This window comes from Triticum dicoccoides, chromosome 7B, assembly GCF_002162155.2.
Source record: "Triticum dicoccoides isolate Atlit2015 ecotype Zavitan chromosome 7B, WEW_v2.0, whole genome shotgun sequence".
NCBI lineage: Eukaryota > Viridiplantae > Streptophyta > Magnoliopsida > Poales > Poaceae > Triticum > Triticum dicoccoides.
In genome coordinates, this window is record NC_041393.1 from 74,312,954 (window position 1) to 74,323,099 (window position 10,146).

The following is a 10,146-nucleotide window of genomic DNA, read 5'->3' on the forward strand; positions in this document are numbered from 1 at the left end:
AATCTAGTCAGACATCATAGGATGGCAACACATCATTGGGTAATAATATGAAGCATAAAGCACCATGTGTAAGTAGAGGGTACAGCGGGTTTCGGGAGAGTGGACTGCAAAATATAGATGGGGAAGGTGATGGTGACGTTGGTGAAGATGGCGGAGGTGTTGGTGAAGATCACGGTGATGATGATGGCCCCCGGCGGTGTTCCAGCGCCACCGGAAGCATGGGGGAGAGAGCCCCCCTTCTTCTTCTTCTTCCTTGACCTTCTCCCTAGATGGGATAAGGGTTCCCCTCTGGTCCTTGGCTCCCATGGCGTGGGAGGGGCGAGAGACCCTCCGAGATTGGATCTATATCTCTGTCTCTCTCTGTTTCTGTGTTCCTGGATTCTACCCTGGCACTGTTTCTTTTATATCCGGAGATCCGTAACTCCGATTGGATTGAAACCATCGCCCAGACATTTTTTCAAACATTAGCTTTCTTGCGGCCAAAGAAGAGCAACAACCACCTTACGAGGGGCCCACGAGGGTCAGGGGCGCGCCCAGTAAAAGTGGGTGTGCGGGCCACCCTCGTGGCCACCTCAGGCGCCGTCTCGCGTTGATTTTATTCCCAAAAATCATAAATATTCCAAAATAATTCTACGTCCGTTTTTATCCCGTTTGGACTCTGTCTGATATTGGGTTTCTGTGAAACATAAAACATGCAACAAACAGGAACTAGCACTGGGCACTGGATCAATATGTTAGTCCCAAAAATAGTATAAAAAGTTGCCAAAAGTATATGAAAGTTGAATAATATTAGCATGGAACAATCAAAAATCATAGATACGATGGAGACGTATCAGCATCCCCGAGCTTAATTCCTGCTCGTCCTCGAGTAGGTAAATGATAAAAAAGATAATTTTAGATGTGGAATGCTACCTAGCATAATCTTGATCATATATCTAATCATGGCATGAATATTAAGACACGAGTGATTCAAGGCAATAGTCTATCATTTGACATAAAAACAATAATACTTCAAGCATACTAATAAAGCAATCATGTCTTTTCAAAACAACATGGCCAAAGAAAGCTTATCCCTACAAAATCATATAGTTTGGCTATGCTTCATTTTCATCACACAAAATGCTCCCATCATGCACAACACCGATGACAAGCTGAGCAATTGGTTCATACCTTTTAACGCGCTTCTGCTTTTTCAACCCTCACGCAATACATGAGCGCAAGCCATGGATATAGCACTATAGGTGGAATAGAATATGATGGCAGGGGTTATGTGGAGAAGACAAAAAGGGAGAAAATATCACATTGACGCGGCTAATCAACGGGCTATGGAGATGCCCATCAATTGATGTCAATGTGAGGAGTAGGGATTGGCATGCAACGGATGCACTAGAGCTATAACTGTATGAAATCTCAAACTGGAAACTAAGTGGGTGTGCCTCCAACTTGCTTTCTCATGAAGACCTCGGGCATTTGAGGAAGCCCATCATCATAATATACAAGCCAAGTTCTAAAATGAAAATTCCTAATAGTATATGAAAGTGGTAACTCAAGAGACTCTCTATATGAAGAACATGGTGCTACTTTGAAGCACAAGTGTGGTAAAAGTATAGTAACATTGCCCCTTCTCTCTTTTTCTCTATTTTTTATTTTCTTTTTTTATTATTATATTTTTTTGGTGGGCTTCTTTGGCCTCTTTTTGTTTTTACTTGGGCTTCTTTGGCCTCTTTTATTTTTCATAAAGTCCGGAGTCTCATCCCGACTTGTTGGGGAATCATAGTCTCCATCATCCTTTCCTCACTGGGGCAATTCTCTAATAATGATGATCATCACACTTTTATTTACTTACAACTCAATATTACAACTCGATATGTAGAACAAAGATATGACTCTATATGAATGCCTCCGGCGGTGTACCGGGATGTGCAATGATCTAGCGTAGCAATGACATCAAAAAATGGACAAGCCATGAAAACATCATGCTAGCTATCTTACGATCATGCAAAGCAATATGACAATGAATGCTCAAGTCATGTATATGATCATGATGGAAGTTGCATGGCAATATATCTCGGAATGTCTATGGAAATGCCATGATAGGTAGGTATGATGGGTGTTTTGAGGAAGATATAAGGAGTCTTATGTGTGATATAGCATATCGTATCACGGGGTTTGGACGCACCGGCGAAGTTTGCACCAACTCTCGAGGTGAGAAATTGCAATGCATGGTACCGAAGAGGCTAGCAATGATGGAAGGGTGAGAGTGCGTATAATCCATGGACTCAACGTTAGTCATAAAGAACTCACATACTTATTGCAAAAATCTATTAGTCATTGAAACAAAGTACTACGCGCATGCTCCTAGGGGGATAGATTGGTAGGAAAAGACCATCGCACGTCCCCGACCGCCACTCATAAGGAAGACAATCAATAAATAAATCATGCTCTGACATCATCACATAACAGTTCACCATACGTGCATGCTTCGGGAATCACAAACCTCAACACAAGTATTTCTACTAATCCACAACTACTCACTAGCATAACTCTAATATCACCACCTTTATATCGCAAAACTATTGCAAGGAATCAAACATATCATATTCAGTGATGTACAAGTTTTATGTAGGATTTTATGACTAACCATGTGAATGACCAATTCCTGTCATCTCTCTAAATAGATATAAGTGAAGCAAGAGAGTTTAAATCTTTCTACAAAAGATATGCCCACGCTCTAACAAATATAAGTGAAGCAAAAGAGCATTCTACAAATGGCGGTTTTCTATGTGAAGAGAAACAGGCAATCCAAACTTCAAATGATATAAGTGAAGCACACGCAACATTCTATAAAGCCATACTCAAAAGATTTAAGTGAAGTGCAATGAGCATTCTTTAAATCAACCAAGGATTATCTCATACCAGCATGGTCCTTAAAAGAAAAAAAACGAAAACTAAATGCAAAAGACTCTCCAAGACTTGCACATATCGCATGAACGAAACAAATCTGAAAACATACCGATACTTGTTGAAGAAAGGGGGGGATGTCTTCCGGGGCATCCCCAAGCTTAGACGCTTGAGTCTCCTTGAATATTTACTTGGGGTGCCATGGGAATCCCCAATCTTAAGCTCTTGCCTCTCCTCCTTTTCCTCATATCGAGACCTTCTCGATCAAACACTTCATCCACACAAAACTTCGATAGAAAACTCGGTAAGATCTGTTAGTATAATAAAGAAAATCACTATTGCCGCGCCAGATCGCCGCCCCGCGCCCGACTGCCCTCCGCCGCTGCCGCACTGGATCCGGCTGGATCCGGCCGGACCAGACCGTCTCCGCCCCGACCCGCACCGAACCCCGCCGCCTCCGGTCGCCGGCCACCCCATCGTCGGATCCAGGCGGGTGGGATGAGGTCCACCCGTCCCGGAACCAAACGCCCGTGCTTCCCCTTCCCGCTCCACTCCATCCCGGGATCTCCCCGTCCAACCCCCCGCGAGGTGGAATTCCACCAAGTCCCCCGGATTCTGCAACATTTTCATTGCATGTTCATTGCATCATATCTTCATGATTGTAACTCCGTTTTGCGTGCATGAGATATCGGAATGTTCATCATGAGATGCTCTACATTTTGTTCCATTGTGCCATGTTTGTTTGAGTCAATCTTGATGCCCAAATCATCATTGCAAGAGTGCTATATGATGTTAATCTGCTGAAACTGTTATAACTTGGTGATTTGTCATTTTTGTTGCATTTGATGTGTGCATCCTATGAGCACGAGCCCTACATGTGTTTTGTGCTACATCATGCCATCTTTATAGTGGTCCCATCCATGTATTATTGTGAGTCTTATAGTGAGTGCACCGAGCTTCTGAAGTAGGGTACTTGTTGTTGCTGTTTTGCTAGTCTGAATCTACTATATCATGTTACTATGTAAACCTGCTGCTACAAGTCATTCTATGCATAATCTGGAGATGTTCACTAAGGATGTTTTTTTTATAAATATCATGATATATCCATTAACGACACTGGTTGCATTTATAGCCTGCTGTAACTTGTTGTTTTCTTGCTCCAAACTTGCTAAATAATGTTGCTGTCAGCCTGTTAACATTAAGTTCAGTTTTGCCATAAGCTTTGCTAGTGATCCATGCAGCCTATGAAATTTTTCTTGCCATGCTTAGCTTCATAAACAGGTATTCTTACTGTTGGTTACCTTTTCATTCCATTAATTTCTCTGTGGTGAGTGGTACAAGCTCACCAACATGCCTTCTTATTGTCGTTCGTGCCATGTATGAATCTGTCATATAATTTGCCATGTTTACATGGGTGCCATCTTATCTTCTGATCCTTTTTGGCTCATGGTCAGTAAAGGACTTTTGTTCTATGCATTTATTAGTATCATTTCATGCCTTAAGTTTCTATGTTAAGTTCCTGTAACATGTTGTTTCATAGCTCTAAACATTGCAACCTGATGTTATTTCTGCCAAGTCTGTAAAATGTTATTATATGCAATCTTGCCATGTGTTTTGAGCATGTTCTAGTGATTTCTGGAGATAGCTCAGTGTTCATGTTTTGTCATGCTTTACCTGCACTTCATACCCATGCCTATTGTTTTCTCGTTGGGATGCTGTAGCTTGTTGTTTTGGTGCTTGCAATATCCCAGTTGCTGTTTTGAACAGCTTGTCCTTTAAAACTTGTATAGAGTGTATGTCTTGAACCGTTGCCCCGTTTTGAGTGTGCTCTATATAAAGCTTGCTTAGAATTGCATGTAGTTTCATATTATCATGTTGCATCCTTGTTTTGAGGTGTTTGCTTGATGTGTGTATGCATTTTGCATCAATGCCTTGTTTGACTTGTTTTGCTCATATCTTCTAGGCCGTAGCTCCGAACCAAATGAACTTTATATGTAACTTGACTAGAATTTCTTGTAGATCCCCTTGGTGCTCTTTAACTTGTTGTTTAACAACTTGAACTTAATGTTTGTTCAGATCTGGACCAATTTCGAAATTTTCATATGAGGACTTACCGGAATTGTTATATGTTGTTCCCGACCTAATTTAAACTTGCTTTGATGTGTTGGTCATGTATGCATCATCTCTTGCCATGAGTAGCTTCATGTAGTCTTGTCTTGCATCATGCTTGGTTGTGCATCATGTCTTGTGTATGTGTGGTGTGTTTACCATGTTGTGTGCTTCTTCTTGATAGTTCTTGTTTCGTTGCAATCATGAGGATTCATTCGTATACCCTTGGTTCGTCTTCGTGGCTTCATCTTCTTCATGGACTTGTTCTTCTTCCTTGCGGGATTTCAGGCAAGATGACCGCTACCCTGGATCTCACTACTATCATTGCTATGCTAGTTGCTTCGTTCTATCGCTATGTTGCGCTACCTATCACTTGTTCTTTCAAGCCTCCCAATTTGCCATGTCCGCCTCTAACCTTTTCACCCTTCCTAGCAAACCGTTGCTTGGCTATGTTACCGCTTTGCTCAGCCCCTCTTATACCGTTGTTAGTTGCAGGTGAAGTTGAAGATTGCTCCATGATGGACATGATTATGTTGGGATATCAAAATATCTCTTATTTAATTAATGCATCTATATACTTGGTAAAGGGTGGAAGACTCGGCCTTATGCCTGGTGTTTTGTTCCACTCTTGCCGCCCTAGTTTCCGTCATACCGGTGTTATGTTCCCGGATTTTGCGTTCCTTACGCGGTTGGTTGATTTGTGGGACCCCCTTGACAGTTCGCTTTGAATAAAACTCCTCCAGCAAAGCCCAACCCTGGTTTTACCAGTTGCCCCACCTATCCCTTTTTCCCTTGGGTTTCCAGAGCCCGAGGGTCATCTTTATTTTAGCCCCCCCCCCCCGGGCCAGTGCTCCTTCAAGTGTTGGTCTGAACTGAGCTACCTGCGGGGCCACCTCGGGGAAACTTGAGGGTTGGTTTTACTCGTAGCTAGTCTCATCCGGTGTTGCCCTGAGAACGATATATGTGCAGCTCCTATCGGGATTTGTCGGCACATCGGGTGGCTTTGCTGGTATTGTTTTACCATTGTCGAAATGTCTTGTAAACCGGGATTCCGAGACTGATCGGGTCTTCCTGGGAGAAGGTATATCCTTCGTTGATCGCGAGAGCTTATCATGGGCTAAGTTGGGACACCCCTGCAGGGTATAAACTTTCAAAAGCCGTGCCCGCGGTTATGTGGCAGATGGGAATTTGTTAATGTCCGGTTGTAGATAACTTGACACCAGACTCGAATTAAAACGCATCAACCGCGTGTGTAGCCGTGATGGTCTCTTCTCAGCGGAGTCCGGGAAGTGAACACGGTTTTGGGTTATGTTTGATGTAAGTAGGAGTTCAGGATCACCTCTTGATCATTGCTAGCTTCACGATTGTTCCATTGTTTCTCTTCTCGCTCTAATCTGTGTATGTTAGCCACCATACTTGCTTAGCCGCTGCTGCAACCTCACCACTTTACCCCTTCCTTACCCATTTAGCTTTGCTAGTCTTGATACCCATGGTAATGGGATTGCTGAGTCCTCGTGACTCACAGATTACTACAACAACAGTTGCAGGTACAGGTTATGCGATGATCATGCCGCGAGAGTGATGTTTGCTTGTTTGGAGTTCCTCTTCTGCTTCTTCTTCGATCAGGGGATAGGTTCCAGGTCGGCAGCCTGGGCTAGCAGGGTGGATGTCGTTTGAGTTTCTGTTTGTGTTTCATCCGTAGTCGGATGGTGCTCTTATGTAAGATGATGTTGTATTCGTGTGGCATTGTATGCCTTTTGTATGTATCCCCCATCTATTATGTAATGTTGATGTAATGATATCTACCTTGCAAAAGCGTTTCAATATGCGGGTCTATCCTTGGTGGGACCTTCGAGTTCCTTTTGGATACGATCGCATATTGGGCGTGACAAGTTGGTATCAGAGCCTCGACCGACCATAGGAGCCCCTTGATTGATCGTGTAGTTTGGCCGATGTCGAGTCTAGAAAGAAAACTGTTTCTGGAGTCTAGTTATATCGGAGAGTAGGAATTCCTTTTTACTCCACTGCCCCTTCGTCGCTCTGGTGAGGAATCTTGACGTAGGTGTTTTGAATTACTCCTCTTCCCATTCAAATTTTTCTTTAGGTTCACGCAATTGGTTTTCCGTTCATTGGTTCTCATCTCTTTTCATCCGGTGCATTTCTCTTCAAGTTGACTCGAGCCTCTTCATTGTTGCCAAGTTAAATCCTCAGTTGTTTTCTTTTTCCCACCCGCCCACCCCTTTTCTTCTCGGAGTTGGAGTCCGTAATCGAGTATCCATCCTACTCGTGTGAAGTCTTTGCTTTCTTTCCTCAATGATTTCAACCGGTGTTTTCTCTTCACGATATTCGTCGGTTCCCCCTTCCAAGTAGCCTTTGTTTTTCCCGCCCTACCACCCTTTTTCTTCCCGGAATATGAATCTCTTTTGACCATCAATTTCATTCGTGCGGAACCCCTTTAGTCTTTTCTCAATTGTTTCAACCGGTGGTTTCTTGTCTAGTTCGTCATTCTTCATCTCTTTCTTTTCTAGTGGATTTTAAATCAAGTTTTTCGGGTTGATCACATTCTTTTCCTTGGTTAAAGTGTTATCCTTACTCGATTGGCTCTCGCCATTCAATCATTCCGGAGTTCAAGACATCTCAGGAGATTCGTTTGTGTTCCAATTATTTCAAGGGTGTCACCTCATTCAAATATTTCATTTGTTTCGGTGCATCATCTATCTGTTCAACATCCCTTTCCAACGGTGTTTTCCTTTAGTGGGCCCTAACCCACAGGTCTTTTCGTAGGATCTTACCTGACTCTTCTAATTATTCCAGAGCCATTCCTAATTCTTTTCGAGTTTGACATAAGTATGAATTTCATCAGTCACATGCCTTTTCCAAGATCGCTTTCAAATTCTTTTCATTGTTGGCTCAACCTTTTCGGTATTCATTCTCCCGGAGCATCTTAACAAATTTTGGTGGTGTTTCTCATTGTCATTTGAATACCGAAGAAGATTTTTTCATAAATCTTGCCCGTTCTCCCGAAGATTCGTGGTTCTAGCTTCATGTTGTCCTCTCGAATGATTCCATTTGTCAGATATTCTTTTCTTACCCATGCGGAGTATGTCAGTAGTTGTTTTTCCCGTTTCTTTTCACCGGAGGCCATCGTTCCAGAAGAATTTTTCATCCTCACATTTCAGCTACTGTTATCCAGTTATCCCGGTGCTTCGTTCAAGTGTTCTTTAATGAGCTCATGATCTCTTTGTTCTTTTGCATCTAAATCCCCTCAAGCATATTTGTTCTTCTCATTCTTTCTGGTGATTCATTCTCTTTCGTCATTCAATTTTCGAATTCTTATGGTGGTTCGTTCAAGATTCTTTTTCTTTGATTATCATATTAATTCATTCATTCTTTTCCATCCTACCAGTGATTGATGAAGACTTTATCAAGTTTTGTGCTATACTCTCCTTAATCCTTTTCAAGAAGAATAAGTAGTATGTCAAATCCATTGCTTCTCATCAACTTAATTTGGTGAGGATATCATAACGTAATTCTTATTCTTATTTTCTCCAAGTGATTAATCCCTTCCTTCGGAGTTTGTTCTTGATGAATAAATTCTAGTTCCAAGTGTTTTCATCTTTTCTTTTCCGGAGTTCAAATTTCCTCGGCCATTTTGTCGGAACCTCCATCTAAATCACCACAAGGCTCATCTTATTATTTCTTCCTTCATTCTATCTCATCATCCTTTTGTTACCAGAGTTTTTCACGGTGGTTCGTCTTGTTTTAATTCATTCTTCAAGTGTTCATCAAGATTCTTTTGGAGGAGCTCAAGAATATTTCCTTCTGGCGTCTCGAAGTGTAATTAAATCTCCGTATTATTTTGAAGTGGAGTTTTTCATTTCTTCGTTCTTCTCAGCTATTTAATTTTTTTACGCTTGTGGTCGGAGATCAGCTCATAATTTTGAGATGTTACCTATAAGTCCACAACAAGCTTATTCTTTCGTTGTTGATTTTCTCAACAACTCCATTCAATACTTCCTTCTAAGTTCTTTTCATTCCACTATTTCAAGTCTTCCGGAGACATTGTGTTATTCCTCTCGTCAGGTATCATTCCATCTTCTCAAGTTCCTGTTCTATTCCATCCACGTTCAACCAGAGTGCTGCCTAAATTCTTTCGCTCTTATTCCTTTTTTTTCTTGTTCTAACCTGAGTGGTTCCATAGTCTATCTTGTTTCTTGGGTTTTTGATTCTTGTCATATTCGCCGTTCCTCTTTTCTCCCCGAGTTCTCTCGACTTTGGTCATCCTCTCTCTTTTGTTCTTATCTCACCTCATCGTTTTTCCCTTCCGTCTCGGTCCTAAGATCTCGGGACGAGATCTCTTGTTAGTGGAGGAGTGTTGTAACGCCCCGGATTCGATGCGCCAGGTGTCTGCCAGTTATTTGCCATCCTTGCCATGTCATGTGCTTGCATGTTGCATTTTTCCATGTCATCATCTGCATTTCGTATCATGTCATCGTGTGCATCGCATTGGCATACGTGTTTGTCTCATGCATCCGAGCATTTTCCCCGTTGTCCGTTTTGCAATCCGACACTCCTATGTCCTCCGGCATCTCCCTTTTGTCTCTTATTGTGAGCGGGTGTTAAACATTCTCGAAATGGACCGTGATTTTCCAAGCGGCCTTGGTACACCACCGGTAGACCGCCTGTCAAGGTTCGTGCCATTTGGAGTCCGTTTGATACTCCAACGGTTAACCAGGTAACCGTAAAAGCCTCTTTTGTTGCAGCCCAACACCCCTCCAAAGTGGACCAATAACCCATCCAAACCCCCTCCATGCTCTCGGTCGTTCGATCACGATCGTGTGGGCGAAAACCGCTCCCCATTGGACTGTCCTAGCTCCCTCTAGCTATATATGTGCCTTCCCCCGTCCAAATCCGGGTCCAAACCCTAGTTTTTCCCCTCTCGCCCGCCGGACATGTCCGTTCCGGACCGGACGAAACCCCGCCGCCACTCCTAGCCTCTCCCGTCATGCCACGTGGCACCGCAGCGCCGTTCGCCGCTGTCGGCCCGCTCGGCCCATGCGGGGCCCCCACGGCCCACACCGCGTCCGCCGCCACCCGCTTCCGCAGGTCGCCGCGCCCGACCGCGCCGCCGATCGG